This window comes from Lagenorhynchus albirostris, chromosome 6 (assembly GCF_949774975.1).
Source record: "Lagenorhynchus albirostris chromosome 6, mLagAlb1.1, whole genome shotgun sequence".
NCBI lineage: Eukaryota > Metazoa > Chordata > Mammalia > Artiodactyla > Delphinidae > Lagenorhynchus > Lagenorhynchus albirostris.
Window position 1 is genome coordinate 85,668,600 of NC_083100.1, and position 15,673 is coordinate 85,684,272.

Consider the following 15,673-nt stretch of genomic DNA (forward strand, 5'->3'; position numbering starts at 1 on the left):
TAAACACTGCTTCACTGAAGCCTTCAGACCAAAGAAAAAATGTGTCAGTAGTCAATTTGAGAGAGACAGTATATGTGGGATGGGACTAAACGGCAATAGATAAGAGCAACCAACTTGAGAACTTAATGGTGATTATCCTTCTCAAAACGAGTCAGTCAATACTCTTTTTTTTTTTTTTAAAGTAATGCACAGGCTACTTTTAAAATTTCTTCATTTTGGGGGATTGTCTTCAGAAGCCCAGGCATATTCCATTTAGCCTATACTGTGATGGCTTACACATAGTCCTCCCTTCAGCAGGTTAAATCAAATGGGAGAAGAGACATAAACTATTACCTGTCACAAAGCAGATTGCACCAATGTTCTAATAGTGGCATCTAATGGTACAGTGGGGAGGGAAAAAATAATTCTGGCTTGGATGTCAGGGAAGGCTTCATGAAGTGATACTGTTTATAAATAGAGTGATGAGTTGCATTAAAATTTGTATTTTTACCCCCATTTACAAAGTTACTATTTACTTTAGAAAATTTGGAAAACCAGAGAAGCATTGAGAAAAAAGAAAAAAAAATTAAATTACCATTAATGTTTTCATAGGCAATCCATTACCTATGGATTACCTTTAGCTATATTTTCACCTGTCACTTTTAATATGGACATTTCTCCATGTCATTAAGTGTTTTTCTGCAACATCATTTTAAATAACTGCATAGTCATTTAACTACTGTATAAGGCAGAGGGACTGGCAGAGGCCAGGTGACAGCAAAGTGTCCACTATGTTTAGAGAATGAGGACATCTAGGTCCACGTGAGGAGAGTGTGGGAAGCAGTTGGAATAGGATAGATTGAGACTTGATAATGGATGCCCAAGGCCTGAAGCTTTGAATCTGTTTTGTAGGTACTCTTTCACCCAGCTACCATCAGTTGTATGAATTCTTCCTTGACTTATGGTCGGCAAAATGAATTGACCTCTGGTTTATCCTCTCGTAATACTTTGTGCATGCACACTCATGCATGCATGTACACTCACATGTTAGCATGCACGCGCACACACACACACACACACACACACGTTTTAAGTATCTATGTGCCTGTCTTCCCCATTAGAATATATCTTTGTGTAAGCGTGTGACAATTAATTCGGTCTGAGTTAAGGAAAGCACAGCAGGTCAGTTCTTAACATTCTTGGTGGTTGGGATGCCATTGAAAACTGGCTGATGGACAGGAGGAAGATGGATTTAAAGGAAGAGAGAACAGAAGGTTATTGCGTTGTCCAGATTTGAAGAAATAAGTCTCTGATGTAATAGGCTACTGAGAGTGGGAGGGATATTATTTCCAACAATTATATTCTGATCATTCCCAGGGATCTCATTCTTAATTTTGGAAATTAACATTTTGCTTTAAACCTTTTTTCTCTTTTTGTTTCCTTTGAGACTAGTCTGAAACAATTTTAACTCTTGATTTTATTAAAATTAAAAAAAACAGTGATGTTTTGGTTACACAGTTGATTAATATTAATTATGATCTGAAATACCATCTTAATTACATTTGGTTAAAGAAAAACACTAAATAGTGTTTTTGGAATAGAATTTTGGATGAAAATAATTGGTAAAAATATATTATCATTTATGGCCATTTCCTTATTCTAGCAGATTCATTGTCTAAGAATGTTAACCTTAGTATTATCAAAAAGATTCTTTAGTAGATGAAATTTGAAATATTATTAGAACATTCCTTTATTCTTATAAAACATGACTAATTTCTCCACAAAATTTCAATATTAAAAATAATGAATTTTCACCAAGATGAATGTTTATTCAGATACTGAAGATTTGGTTAAGGATTTTCCTGGTGGCACAGTGGTTAAGACTCCGAGCTCCCAATGCAGGGGGCCTGGGTTCAATCTCAGGTCAGGGAAGTAGATCCCACATGCATGCTGCAACTAAGAGTTCGCATGCTGCAACTAAGAAGCCTGTGTGCTGCAACTAAGACCTGGCGCAACCAAATAAATAAAATAAATATTTTAAAAAACGGGACTTCCCTGGTGGCGCAGGGGTAAAGAATCCACCTGCCCATGAAGGGGGCACGGGTTCGAGCCCGGTCTGGGGAGATCCCACATGCCGCGGAGCAACTAAGCCTGTGCACCACAACTACTGAGCACCTAGAGCCTACTACCGAGCACCTAGAGCCTGTGTTCTGCAACAAGAGAAGCCCACTGCAATGAGAAGCCCGCGCACTCCAACGAAGAGTAGCCCCCGCTCTCTGCAACTAGAGAAAGCCTGTGCGCAGTAACGAAGACCCAACACAGCCAAAAATAAATTACTTTAAAAAAAATGTTAAAAAAAAAAGAATTAGTTAAATGTTGTGTATTTGCTTATTGATTGACTGCTTAAAAGCAAGGCCAAATATTTTTATTTAAAAAGATGCACCGTATAACGAATTTTTGAATAGCATACCACTGATGAATCTTTACTTTCGAAGATGCTTTTTATTGGCTAGTGCTCTGCTAAGAACAACAGACTAATGTATTTAGAAATTTTCATGATGCTAATTACAATTTATTAAGCACTTACTGTATGTCAAGCTCTGGCTCGAATAGTTAAGGGACATTCTGTTATTTAAAAACACCCCCTGATGAGGTGGGTCTTATCTATTATTACATGAGGAAATTGAAGCTCAGAAAGGTTACGTTTCTTGCCCAGGATTACACATGTAGCAAGTAGCAGAGCAGGAGGTGTTTTTCTCTGGTTTGTGTGTCTTTTCATTATTAAGCGTTATTTCTTTTGAAGTGTTATGGGAAAGACCTTAAGGAATGTTAATACTGTAAGTGGCATCACATGTGAATGGTATATATGCCTCTCCATCAGCAGATGACTATTTTGTTTACTAATTTCTTTTAGTGGATAACTTCTCATCTTTTTTGATCCTTCCAAAATTGCATACCGAGCACTGGCATGAATGAAAAAAAAAAGGGCTACCATAAGATTATTATTTAGCTAGATTTTTCTTTCTTATATCCTGTTTAAAAAATAAGAGTATTTTCTTTGAAAAACTTTCTGTACTTATTGAGACAACATTGGTATCCTCATTTAATGTGTGTGATTGATAGATATAATTTTATATTTACTTTTTAACTGTCTTATACTTTCAAAAACCATGTAAAGCCTCTCCAACTGCTATTTCTCCTTAACAGTATCTTTAAGAAGCAGTCACAACATGTTTCTTCCTGAACACCCAACAGTTTAGCATTCTATCAGATGTTTTGCAGGGCTTCAGCAAGTCGTTATAGTGAACGTCTTCAGGAGGCAATGAAGTAGGCAGAGCGCTGCGGCCTAGACACCTGTAGAGATTGAAACACCTGCCCTCAAGCAAAAGCTAGTAATTAGTTGCTCAGATTCCCTTGCAAACTTCCCCAGTGTTGTTGCACATGAAACACAAAGATCACAGGGATGCTGTCATGAGCTCCGCACTGTTGGAGTTGTTTATGCCCATTCAATTTTTAATGTTCCTATAAGACATTTTGATGGGAACCCTGAGCCCAGAGGGATTTGCACACTTGATCAAACCTGTGATGAGTTAAATATAGAAGTAAAGAGAAACCTTTGGATTACATTGACTGTTAACTTTTAGCATGGTGTTTGTGGAAAACATTAACATGATCCTAGAGGCAAAGTTGTGTTTGATCAACCTTCACAATTTTTTGTTTCTCGACAGCAGGTATAGCTTCAGTAAATCTAAACAAGTTCTTTAAGGCTTATAGATCCAAGTGCAGGTGGATATCTGGATGGCATCGTCTGAATATTTTAAAAGATGATTTTATATCAACCACTTTTATCAAAATTGAACTGTTCTCATATACCAACCTTTTAATCCTACCACTTTGTCATATACAGTTTATATTACTAAAGAATGAGATGATAGGTGATTGAATTTTAGTAAAATACAGTAGTAAATATGAATTGGATATTTTGGGGCCAAAGAAATTTATTACTCAGAGTACTTGGAAAGTCTTTTTATACCATTGTTTTAATTTTAACACTATATATACTCGATACTATGCGGGATAAAAACTAGTGGTTTACTGGGTAGTTTTTAACTTTGGGATTCAGTTCTTTGATTATTATATTTGTGTAAGTTGTTAATAAATGGTTTCACTAAAGATCCATTGCTGATGATCCTTAAATATATTTAGTGTGAAAAATGCTATAATTTCTAATATCATAGCAAATTTGGTTCAGATTTATTCTGAGACAAAATAACTCTAGCACCTCATCCTTTAAGCATAGTATGGTGGATATACATGCTTCCTAAACTGGTTCTTAGAGACAAATGTGTGTCGTGGAGTTGTCAGAGTAGAACTAAAGAAGGTTATACAGCCCTGGACTATCATTGGCAGAGATGCTAGTGAATGTGGTCAGCCCATTGTGCCTCACGTTTTCCTTCATTAATACATAGGTAGACTCTTCCAGTGGGTTTCTGAGTGTAGTTTCTTCATTAGTTCCTCAGGAAAAGTGAAATGAATGATGTGTTAAAAAGCTTACCTCTAGCTTTTACATGTGCCTGCCTTTTTTAGCCGTAGTCAGCCTCAATGTGGATGGGACTTGGGATGCTCCACTTGTAAGTTGATGACCGTGATGCTTGCTATCATAAACAAAGTACTTTTGCATGTTATACGTAGAACGTTTTGGCTAGTTTATACCTCATTGACTTTCAGGAATTTCACAGAAGTCATTCCTAAGAATTAGTCTGTCTTTAGTGGCCTTTGGAATTCCTAATAACTTCATGTACATGTTGCATAAAACATTTGCAGTCTGTTTCTTACATAAATGCTCCATGTGCCCTGGGTCAGTAACTTATTTATTGTTTTATCCTTGATGCCTAACTCAATGCAATCAGTGTTGGTTGGATTGGTGAATGATTGAAAATACTGTGCAATGCATATGAATAGCCCATGCAAACACTATAATAAAGGGTGGATCATATGGAACACTTTCTGTAATAGAAATGACTTTTTTTCTGTATATTTTTTTCCAGTATAATCCTAGGTTGATTTTTTCCTAGAATAAGTATCTGTGATTTGACTTTACCTTTTTACTATCAGTGCGTCAAAAATATTGTGTGAAAAAAGATTTTATATATTTACTAAAGTGAAATATTTCTTAACTCTAAGTCTCAACCTGGACCCATTGAGCTTACTTAGCTTTGTTTTCTACTCCTCTCTAACCATTTGTTTCTCCTGCTGTTCTGGACAGACTTTTCACCCTGTTTCAGAGTAAGCTGCACTTCTTCCTGGCGTCATGCCGTGCGTGGTCTCTGAGCTCCAGTCTCATGAACTCCTGAGTTTCTTCTGTTTTTGACTTACCACTTTAGAATTAAATCATATGTGTTTCTATATTTTGCAAAATGTGTGTCTACATGTAGTAATGTCATTACTATGATTTTAAAATTTAAAAAATTTTAATCCTTTTCTTTCTGGCCTATGGCAGTAGTCACTCGGTACATGCTAGTTAATCTCTAGCTTTGTAGTAGGAAAATAAATTTCCAGAGAAAGTGAGAAAGACAGACAAATAGACAGAGACAGATAGGAGTGAAGGAAAGAAGGAGAGAAGACGGAGGGAGGGAGGGGGGAGGAAGGAAGGAAAGAAGGAAGGGAGGGAGGGAGGGAGGAAGGGAGAGAGGGAGCGAGGGCAGACCAGCATATTTTGTGGAATACGGAAAGAGCAATGATTTTGGAATTTGAAAGACTTGAGTTCAAATTTCAGTTCTGCCTCCTCGCTTTGTAATGTTCAACGGGTGTAAATCATATTAATATCTACGTGGTAAGCTTGTTGTGTTAAATTAATGTATATAAAGTGCTTATTAGCACATTCTCTGCACATAATACATGTTTACAAATCATAGCTAACTCTATTATTTTGCAGGTGAGGAAAGTGAGATTTAGAGAGCTGACCAGTGGTCATTCAGTCAGTAAATTCTGGAGAGATGACTGAAGCCCAGATTTTTCTTACTCTAAAGCAGTGTTTCTCAAACATTAGTGTACATCAGAATTTCCTGAAGGGCTCATCAGAATACAGATTGCCTGACCCCACCCTGGAGTTTATAGTTCAGTAGGTCTGGGATGGGGCCTGGGTATTTGCATTTCCAGTAAGTTTCCACCTGCTGCTGCTGTTGCTCCCATTGCTGGTCCAACGACCACACTTTGAGACCCAGTGCCCTCTAGCAGTATTTCTCAACCATAGCTGCACGTGTAAGAAATCACCTAGGAGCTTCTAAAAATTGTTGATGAAACCAAAATCTTTGATCCTGTGGTTTAAGTATCAGCTTTTTTTTGTTTTAAAAAAAAGCCCTCCAGGTGATTCTGTTGTGCAACCAGAGTAGGTAACGCCACTCTGCCTAAAGCTAGACTCTTGGCAATTTTCCATTAGAACTGGGTACCAAGCAAAGCACTGGCCTTGAACACCTCTTGGGTGCTCAGTGAGGCAAGGCCACTGTAGTGTGTTGTTTTTGTCCCGTGATGATTGAAAACAATTGCTCCAGCCTAGAATTCTTTTGTTACTTCAACTCTTCTCATTATTTGTGTCTATTGTTTGAATTTCTCTATCCAGTTTGACCCTCCAGTGTCTTGAATATACTCATCAATCTGTATTTTATGTTACTATTTGGCAGAAGCAACTATTTAGCAATAGTTGACTTGAAGTACAAAGTAAATAAAGGAATGTATCTAATTAAAAAATCACTTTAGCAACCTACTGTACTTTTAGAGTTCTAATTATGAGTTTGTTCTTCTCATCTCAGAAGAGATGCTGTTGGAAACCTTATGTTTTTATTTTAGGGTACCCAGTTATTGGTTAGAACAGATTATGATAGCTGGGCACCCAGGAGTATATTTAAAAAATGCAGCAGATTAATTGGTAATATTTCAGTCATTTCTTCTGTTACATGATTCAGTCAATAAATGTATACGAACCAAGGCATCATTACTGGATAAGAGTAGGCAAGGGTGGGAGGGAGATGCAAAAGGGAGGAGATATAGGGATAAATGTTTATGTATAGCTGATTCACTTTGTTATACAGCAGAAACTAACACATCATTGTAAAGCAATTATACTCCAATAAAGATGTTAAAAAAATAGCAAAAAAAAAAAGAGTAGGCAAAATACCACATAATTTCATTAACCTTTAAGCAATGAAATTATAAATCCCTATGCAAATGATTAAGGTTATCATTGTCTATCACCCCTTTTTGATACCTACAGACTGTTAATTCTTCTCTGTCCTGCTGAGTCTTATTAAAACTTCTGACTGATGTGCTTTTATTAAAAGGTTTAGAATTTACCAGTTTAAAACACTTGCTTCACACTATCACCTCTAATTTAACTAGGCCATTAAACACAGTATTTTGCAAAGGGAAAAAGTCAATAGCTGTTTCTTTAAAAAAATAATAAATTGAAATGAATTTTAAACTCTGCTTAGAGGTGAGCAACAGCTATATAGTACTAGGTCTTTTGATAGTTGATTTGTTCCTTTAGTATGCAAATTTTACGTTTACAAAGATCTACAGCTTTTATTTAAGAAATATGCCTGGAGGCTAGATTGGTAAGCTTTAGGGAGATATCTAGTTTGGTGTGAAATAAATAGTTGTTAAAGGATCACATGAATTGGGTCCCAGAAGATGAAGAGTAGAGCTGAGACAGATTGAGAAAAACTGACCGTTATTTCATTTCATTTGGCTAAAAATACCACTAAATTAAAAATGAAGACAATAAATGATGGCAACACAAAGCAAATTAATGTGAATAAGCCTTTTTTGGGGGTAGATTTTGTGAAAAGTTCTGACCTGTTAGAAGTTTAAAGAAAAGGGCTTACTACATCCCTGACAGCTTTACAGCTTTGGGTGGAAGACTTTCTCTTGGCCAAGGAGGAAGGAATGGGTCACTGCTGCCCAGTGAAGTCTGCAGCATCACTTTTGGTCAGTGAGATGACAGATGTCATAGAATATGCTCACATTCAAAAGAAAAGGACTCAGGGTTGCTTTCTTAGGTTGGAGACTATAGGCTAAGCAAATAATGTCATAGATTTCTAGCTTTGGGGAAACTTTGCATCACTGATCTTTTGGAATCTCTGACCAATTTTTTTTTTCTTAAACAACTTTTTATTTTAATTTAAAAAGGGTATGAAATATATTTCTATGTTGATAGCTTGTAGAGTTCTTTTTACTTTTTTTAAAAGTGCGTCTGTCTTTTTAGATGTTTTTAAGCAATTAGGCTCTCAGAGATAGGATATTCGAACAGCATTATCTACCAATTGAAATGGCCTCTGTGTATGCATGTTTGTTGTGTATTTCTGGTGGTGGACTGTGAGGTGTGGAGGGCAGGGTTGATGATGATGTGTGAAGGTGGAAAGCTAGAGTCTTTCACTGAGGCTGAAGTCCCAACTCCTCTACCAGCAAGGACCCCTCTATGCATATATATATATGTGTATATATATATATATATATATAAAAAAAAAGATAGATTTCCATACCCTTTTCCTCTTCAATATTATTTTATTTTTGAACTTCAAGACTATTCTTAAAAGTTTCTTTTGTTATTTCTGTTTTAAAAATTTGTTATTGGATTATAGTTGATTTACAATGTTGTGTTACTTTCTGCTATACAGCACAGTGAATCACTTATACATATACATATATCCACTCTATTTTAGATTATTTTCCCATATAGATCATTACGGAGTATTGAGTAGAGTTCCCTGTTTTTAAAACTTTTGAATTATCACTGTTTACTTGGTTCAAATTGAAAAAGTATAATTTTGAGGGATACGAAACCTCTCCTCCTATACCTCAATCCCTAACACTCACGTTCTTTATACACATGAACCAGTGTTATTGTTTTTTTGTGCCTCCTTCTAGACATATGTATACATATATAATCAATACACAGATTTATTTTTCCCATGTTTTTATTTATATATTTACCTTGTGAGCTTTATATTTTGGAAGTTTTTTAAAAAAGTGTGAAACTGCATTTAAATATATAGGCTGTATAGCCCTATTCAGATAGGAATTATTTCTGTAAGTTTTTTATAAACATTGAAATTCTTTTAAGAACCAATCCATCTCCCTAACATACCACATACATATGCACATGCACACAGACACACAGACACACAGACACACACACACACAGCTTTGTGAAGCAGAATTACATGGAAGTCTTTGGAAGTTTCCCTGGTTATGAATCAAAGCCTGACTTTCCTCTGTGGCCTCAGTGGGCATACCCCATTTCTGAGGCCCATATAGTTTTCATGTCCACATGGTAATGTTTTCCTATTCCTGAGAAATTCTCATTTGGATGCTTTAGGCTCAGAGCAGATGACTCTTTTGTGTCTTCTTTCATTATTTCATTCTTATCCTCTCCTCCGCTCACCTAGTTTTGCTTCTAAATTTTCATCACACTTGGTTTTATTTAATTTGACTTTTTCTGGTCTTAGTTGAGTGTATAAATTTAAGAATATTGGGAGCCACCTAAGGCTGTTTTGTTCTTTTAAATTTTACTTCTGTAGAGTCTGCAAAAAGTAGTGATGAGAGTTTGGGATCCTGGAGCCAGATTGCCTAGGTTTGAGGCCTAAGAACATGACCTTGTGTAACCTTTTTTTGACAGCAAAAATTGATCAGATTTGTCTGTAGAAGCAAAAAACAAAATTCTTTTAATTGAATGGAACTTGCCAAGAATTTGGATAGAATGTGGTTCTTTATTAAATATTAAAGGTATGAAGTATTCAGTATCCTTAGCCAGGTTTCCAGGAATGCTGTTCAGTACCTGTTCTCAATCCTCTCTTCTAAAGACAGAGCGTGTATCATAAAATCCTAACTCAGTCCAGGTGTGTGTATTTTGATGTTCGGAAATAATGAGGTTGTGATTCTTTGTCTCTGAAATGAAGAGGTCTGACTAGCTGTCCCTACAGTCCCTCCCCCATCTCAATTCTCTACGACCCTGACTAACTTTGAGGATTGGAGTGAGCATCTCTGTGATGTACTAGATAGATGTAGGCCGTTCTTGCATGTCTCGGTCACATCATCTTATTTATTTGTTTTCTTTCATGTATCACACATTGAAATGATGTTGCTGATATAGTTGTCTCCCATCATCCTTCCTCTCCTCCCCAAAATTAAGCTCCAGCAGGGCAAGCTTTGTTTGTCTTGTTCACTGATGAATTCCCAGCACCAGAGCGATGCCAGGGAGATGCTCAGGAGGTGAATGTCTAAATACACTGTTTTCTTTGAGAGAATATACTCTATAGTCATTATGTGAAATAAGCCATCTCGAGTTATTTTGTTCTTTTTTTTTCTCTTTCCTTGATTTATGTCTTCTCAGTGTTTGTTTATTGTTGTTGTTTTGGTGACACCTCAGCTCCAGATCCTCTCTCTAGCTGTGAATGCTTTCCCATCTTGTTCATAGTTGGTGTCTGGAAGGTTCTCCAACCTGTTTTTTATTCTGGTGTAGGTTATTCTGACTCTGATTACTGTTTTGAATAATTATTTTAGGAGATGTGTTTGGCTAATCCTGTGATTTTGTGCTATGTAAACTGTTTGGGAGCCACATTTCTTACTGCTTTGATAGCTCCTTCTTTTTGCTTGTCATATAGGATTCTTTTTGGATGAGTTGCTCTGTTAGTTCTGACCCTGTCAGTGTTGATATACCTAAGGATTCTGACTTTAATATATACAGAACAGGAGAGTCAGAATATCCACCCATCATTCTCTTCACTGTGTATGGCAGGCAGAGAACATAGGGCTGTGTAAGTTAAGTAACAGTTTAAACTTGATGTTATGTTCTCCCAGAAAGTAGTGTTCTTAAGGTGTTTACCCCAGATCTGCAAGTGTCTGTGCACCTCCATTGTTTTCCAAACCTGGATTGATTATCTATATGCATTCCAACCTGCCTTTGCGATTTTAGACTATACTCAGCACAGGTTCTTCACAGTTTTTTGGATTATAGACCTCTCTGCAAATCTCGTAAATTATTGACCTTCTCCCCAGAGACATACACATTTACATAAACCCACATATTTTTCATATATCATTCAGGAGTGCATAGACTCCTGAGGGCTGTCCATATACCAAGGTGAAGGACTTCTAATCTGAATTATTATTATTTTTTTGAGTCATAATTAATTTGGGAAATCCTTGGAAAGACTGAAAAAAGCTCTTAGTTAAGACTCAAAGTATTTCTGTTCTTAGAGGTTCTTTTTCCCTCTTAGAATATCCAAGAATCAGACTACTAGATCATTTAAGTAAACTCTTGTCCAGGTCAGGATTCAGAATTCAGATTGGGCTTAATTTGAAGATACCAACCTAACTATGTCCTTTGTGATTTCACAGATATCTCTTCATTAGCCAGATCAGACATATGTAAAGAGAGACATCAGTAAATCTGGATCATCAGGTAAGCAAATGGGACTTCATTTTTATTTCTCCATGAATTAAGTCCTCTGGCATTATGTGGTCATTTCCTATTATCTACTCTTTACTGCAGTGTGGGTCAGTAGATGATAAATATTTCTAAATAGATGATAAATATTTCTAAAGAGGAGGAAGCATATCCTTTCTTAAGTTTTACCAGATCACTTCCTTGGCTACTTGAAGTCAGATTTCTTTATTTTTATTTTATCTCATTATTATTTCATATATTCACACTTCAATAGTAAATAAAAATTCCCTGCTCTTCTTTTTTGTATATACTTTGGAGAGTTGTGGACAGCTCTCATATTGTTCTTTGGTTGTCAGCCAAGTTATACACATTTAGCTCCTTTAATCTTTCTTTGTAATTCACTTGGCTTGGCTGCTTTTTCTAGATTTCCCCCCATTTCATCTGCATCATTAATAAACAGAAAACACAGGCTATACCCTGGCTTCTTCTATACCTTTCATTCTTTTTGCTTCCTGCTTTTGCCTCATATTCCTTGCTGAATTAAAGCCAGCCAGACATCACTCTCTGGACCACTTTGGCAATACATGAATGCCTTGCCTACAACTATCAGTGTCCCATGCGGTAATAGCATCAGCAGTATATCCTAGAGGAAAGAAAGGAAATGCAAAAGGAGAACTGTGAGGAGGAAAATAATGGTTTTTTTTTTTGATTATATGGCAGACTTACCCTTGCCACCCAGAGCAAATCATCGTACCTGAAACCTTTATCACAGGTTTTGTTGTCCCAAAGTATTGTGCATGGGCACTAATTTAAGTAAGAGAAGCGTGTATATTGTTTGGAGTTTGGCCACTGTTCTCTCTGGATTTCTTCCCCATGTTCTCCCTCCCCTGTTGCCTTTCCCATCACTGATCGTGACTTGCTATCAGAATCTGTGGCTATGAACAAAACTGGGCAGGGGATCATTTTGGCAGAAATTAGATAGACTTAGGTGGTAAATGCTCCATGCCTCTATGTGTAACATCTGAGGCAAGTGCTTTAGTTCTTGCTATTTCTGTAACAGCCGTTGGTCTTCTTTTCACAGCTGATTCAGTGGAGATGTGCAGGAGGAAGGGACTCGTAGACCTTTGGTGCTATTCATCCACGCTGTAGTAGTTTTCACAACTTCTTTTCCCCCCCTGATTGGCAGGGAGAAGCATACTGCTTCTAGATGATGCTGAGCTTAGTGTAAAATATGCCAGCATGGGATCTGGGCTTGTCACAGTTCATTCTTTCTTTTCATTTGGATTGTAGAAAATGGACCTCTACCTCTACTTATCTTGTGCATTAGAGAGAAAAAGGTCATACCTCTAGGAGCTAATGGCTTATTGGTGTTTTTGGTCTCCAGATTCAGGTAGTAGATTTAGTTGAAGCTTGCAGCAGCACACACTTGGTTTTCTCATTTGTGTTAGCTTTGCTTCTAGTACAGAATTGAATAGGATAGAAGAGACGGTTTTCCTGTTTGTGTCTGTGGCAACTTCATAGATGATTTGTGGTTTAATCCTTCAAACATTTTCGATCGTTTATCACCTCTTTCCCTGAAAAGGCATACAATATTCAGATTCTAATGTTATAATCTTTTAATCAGATTATTTAATTTTGGAGAACTCAAGTTCACAATAGCAGCTGAGAAAGTTGCCTCTGAATAGTGACCTAAAAATTATAATACTTATATTAGTTCTTTTTTTGTGAGATTTTATGGCCTTCCTTCATACTCTCAGATTTTAAACAAGATTAAGTGATGGTGTATCATGTACTTCTTGGTCTCTGGCCTCTTAAACAGGTAAATATATGACTTGGACCCCTTTTAAGTCTGATTTTTTAAAAATGTTAATCTCAAATGGCTTTTAAACTGTCGACAATATTGTACTCACGCTAATTTCTTTAGGCAATTGATCCATTCTTCAGCATAACTTTTGTTTCTTGGGTCTTTTCAAGACCTGTCAAAGAAAACAAAATGCTAACCTGACTTTAAAGGGGCAAAATAAATTCCCCCCCTCTGTACTATATTATTCTTTGTTCTCTATGTGCATCAAAGTGACAATCCCACACTGTCTCAATTGAGGGAGCCTAGCGCAAAAATAAAAAACAGCCTGGCACTGTTCTAGGCTGGCAGCCAAAATGTTTTGTGTAGCTTGGTTCTGGCAGTGGTTTTCATAAGGCAGAGGGTCGACCCTCCCAGCCTCACTGAAGGAAAGCAAGCAGCCTAGTTTTTCCTACTTATACCATTTCTTTTCCCTCGTCTTCCTCTTTCTTCACGTAAAACACCATCATGAAAAAAAAAACTTGTTCTTAAATAGAGACATCATTCTCCTCACAACTTCCACATTTACTAAATGGCATTGTTCCTTATAGAAGCTTGTGCTAAATTTGCCTTTTCCAGCTCTCCTAGAGATTTCCTTCACAGTTGCATTTTTGCCATACTTTTCAGAAAACCCTTCTGAATATTGCTAACTTTCGTCATGTTGACATAGTATTTTTGATTGGTAGGAATCTTGTCTTGCTTCACAGCTTATTATTTGAATTGAAACTCTTGAGTAATATTTGCTTATATTACATGGATTTTTTTGCCAAGCTATCTTTTGTTGAGACCAAAAAGCTTGCTATTGTTTTCTATTTTTGTCAGACTCAGAGTCAGTTCATATCTTTTATAGATTGAGTACTCATTTTTGGAATGTCTGATAAGTGTAGCTAGATAAGCAAGTGAGCTTCCATTAAATACAAGGATGTGCATTAAAATTTTTTTCCTTTGAAATCAAAATGCAAGGTAAAACACAAAAGCATTTTTTAAGTTTCCCAATGTTTTCTAAATTGTAATTAGTGACCTATTATTACAAGGGACGTGGAAATGTAGCACTATGATTTTTAAGTGATGATTTGAAGAGGAGACTAGATTTTCACTATGAGCAAACATTCTATGAAATTTCGTAGAATGTTCCTCAAAATGTAAATGTGTTTTCTGTTGTATTAAGCAAAACAAATGATTTACTTTCATGTGATCTACTTTAAAAATTAGTGTTTTACAATCAAGATACAAATAATTAAATAGGCAGAATTTGTTTTCTTAGGAGGAGATTGATATTATTTTGACTGATTTTTATTTTTAAAATTGTCAATGATTTCTAGCAATGAGAAAATTACTTTGGGAGGAAAAACTCCTGTATTTTTGTAAATGTGTAACAAATGTGACTAAAAAGAAAGAAAACAGTGGTTTGTGTTAGAATGATGAATGTGAAACATTTTTGTATGCCATATATGCTGGAAAATATATCTATTATGAATACATTAAAACAAACTTGTGCAATCTAACAGTTGTTCTTTTTTTTTCCAGAGATTTTTAATTTAAAAAATGCTTTAAAATAATTAAAAGGATTTGTAAAACAGGTATATCAGAAGTATGCATTAAATAATCTCACCTGTTATTTTCTCTCATTCTCAAGACAGGTTCAGCAACATATTGGCTTATTACTTTAACAAAACAAACAAATACTCAAATTGATTTGTATGTATAATGCATGTGTATTAAATGCTGTGATTCTTGAGTCCCTCCAATGCTGTTTTTTTTTTTTTTAAACTTGTATTTAAGTGGCTTTTTCTGTAGAGCAGCTAAAATGAATCTGAGTGAGGTGCTTGTTAAGTTATATTAATTAAATCTTTAGGTCAACATTTTAAGCTTAAGAATGATGATGTTTTTGAGAAGGAATGCCAGTGAAATTGTTTTTTCTTCTTGGTCCAGTTAAGTGCATGACTGTCTTGAGTCCTTTGTGTGAAGGTTTTTTTTTTTTTTTTTAACACCTTTATTGGAGTATAATTGCTTTACAAAGGTTTTTTAATATTAGAATTGGAGGTTAAAGATGGTACAGATAAAAACTCTTTCCTTCTGTATGTTCACATATGTTGAATGTTAATTGTATATTGAATACTGTTTATTGACTTTAAGTACATTTTCTCCATTGGTATAATTTTTATTTGCAGTTAAGCCCTTTATCTTTTTTGTGGTAGGAATATATCTTTCAATGAGTTAGGAATTGAAACATGAATTGTCCTATTTATTTGTTTATTCTAACTGTACACAGAGGCATAGTAGAAATATATTTAAGACCTATAATGTTTGAGCAGTGTTTTTGATAAATGCTATTGAGTTTTTCATTTTTGTAAATAATAAATACTACAGTTTTGTTTAATTCAGGACACATACCAAGGCTGCTATGTCTT

The 15,673-nt window shown here is 35.8% G+C and overlaps 1 protein-coding gene across 2 annotated transcripts in view; it reads left to right on the forward strand.

Moving 5' to 3' along the window:
• The first annotated feature begins 11,371 nt into the window (after window positions 1–11,371).
• GTDC1 (glycosyltransferase like domain containing 1) overlaps window positions 11,372–15,673 on the forward strand; it is a 359,684-nt gene continuing 355,382 nt past the window's right edge. For both annotated transcript variants that reach the window (XM_060152957.1, XM_060152956.1), the window contains exon 1: window positions 11,372–11,437. The gene's annotated coding sequence lies outside the window, so the exon portion shown is untranslated. The remainder of the gene's footprint in view (window positions 11,438–15,673) is intronic.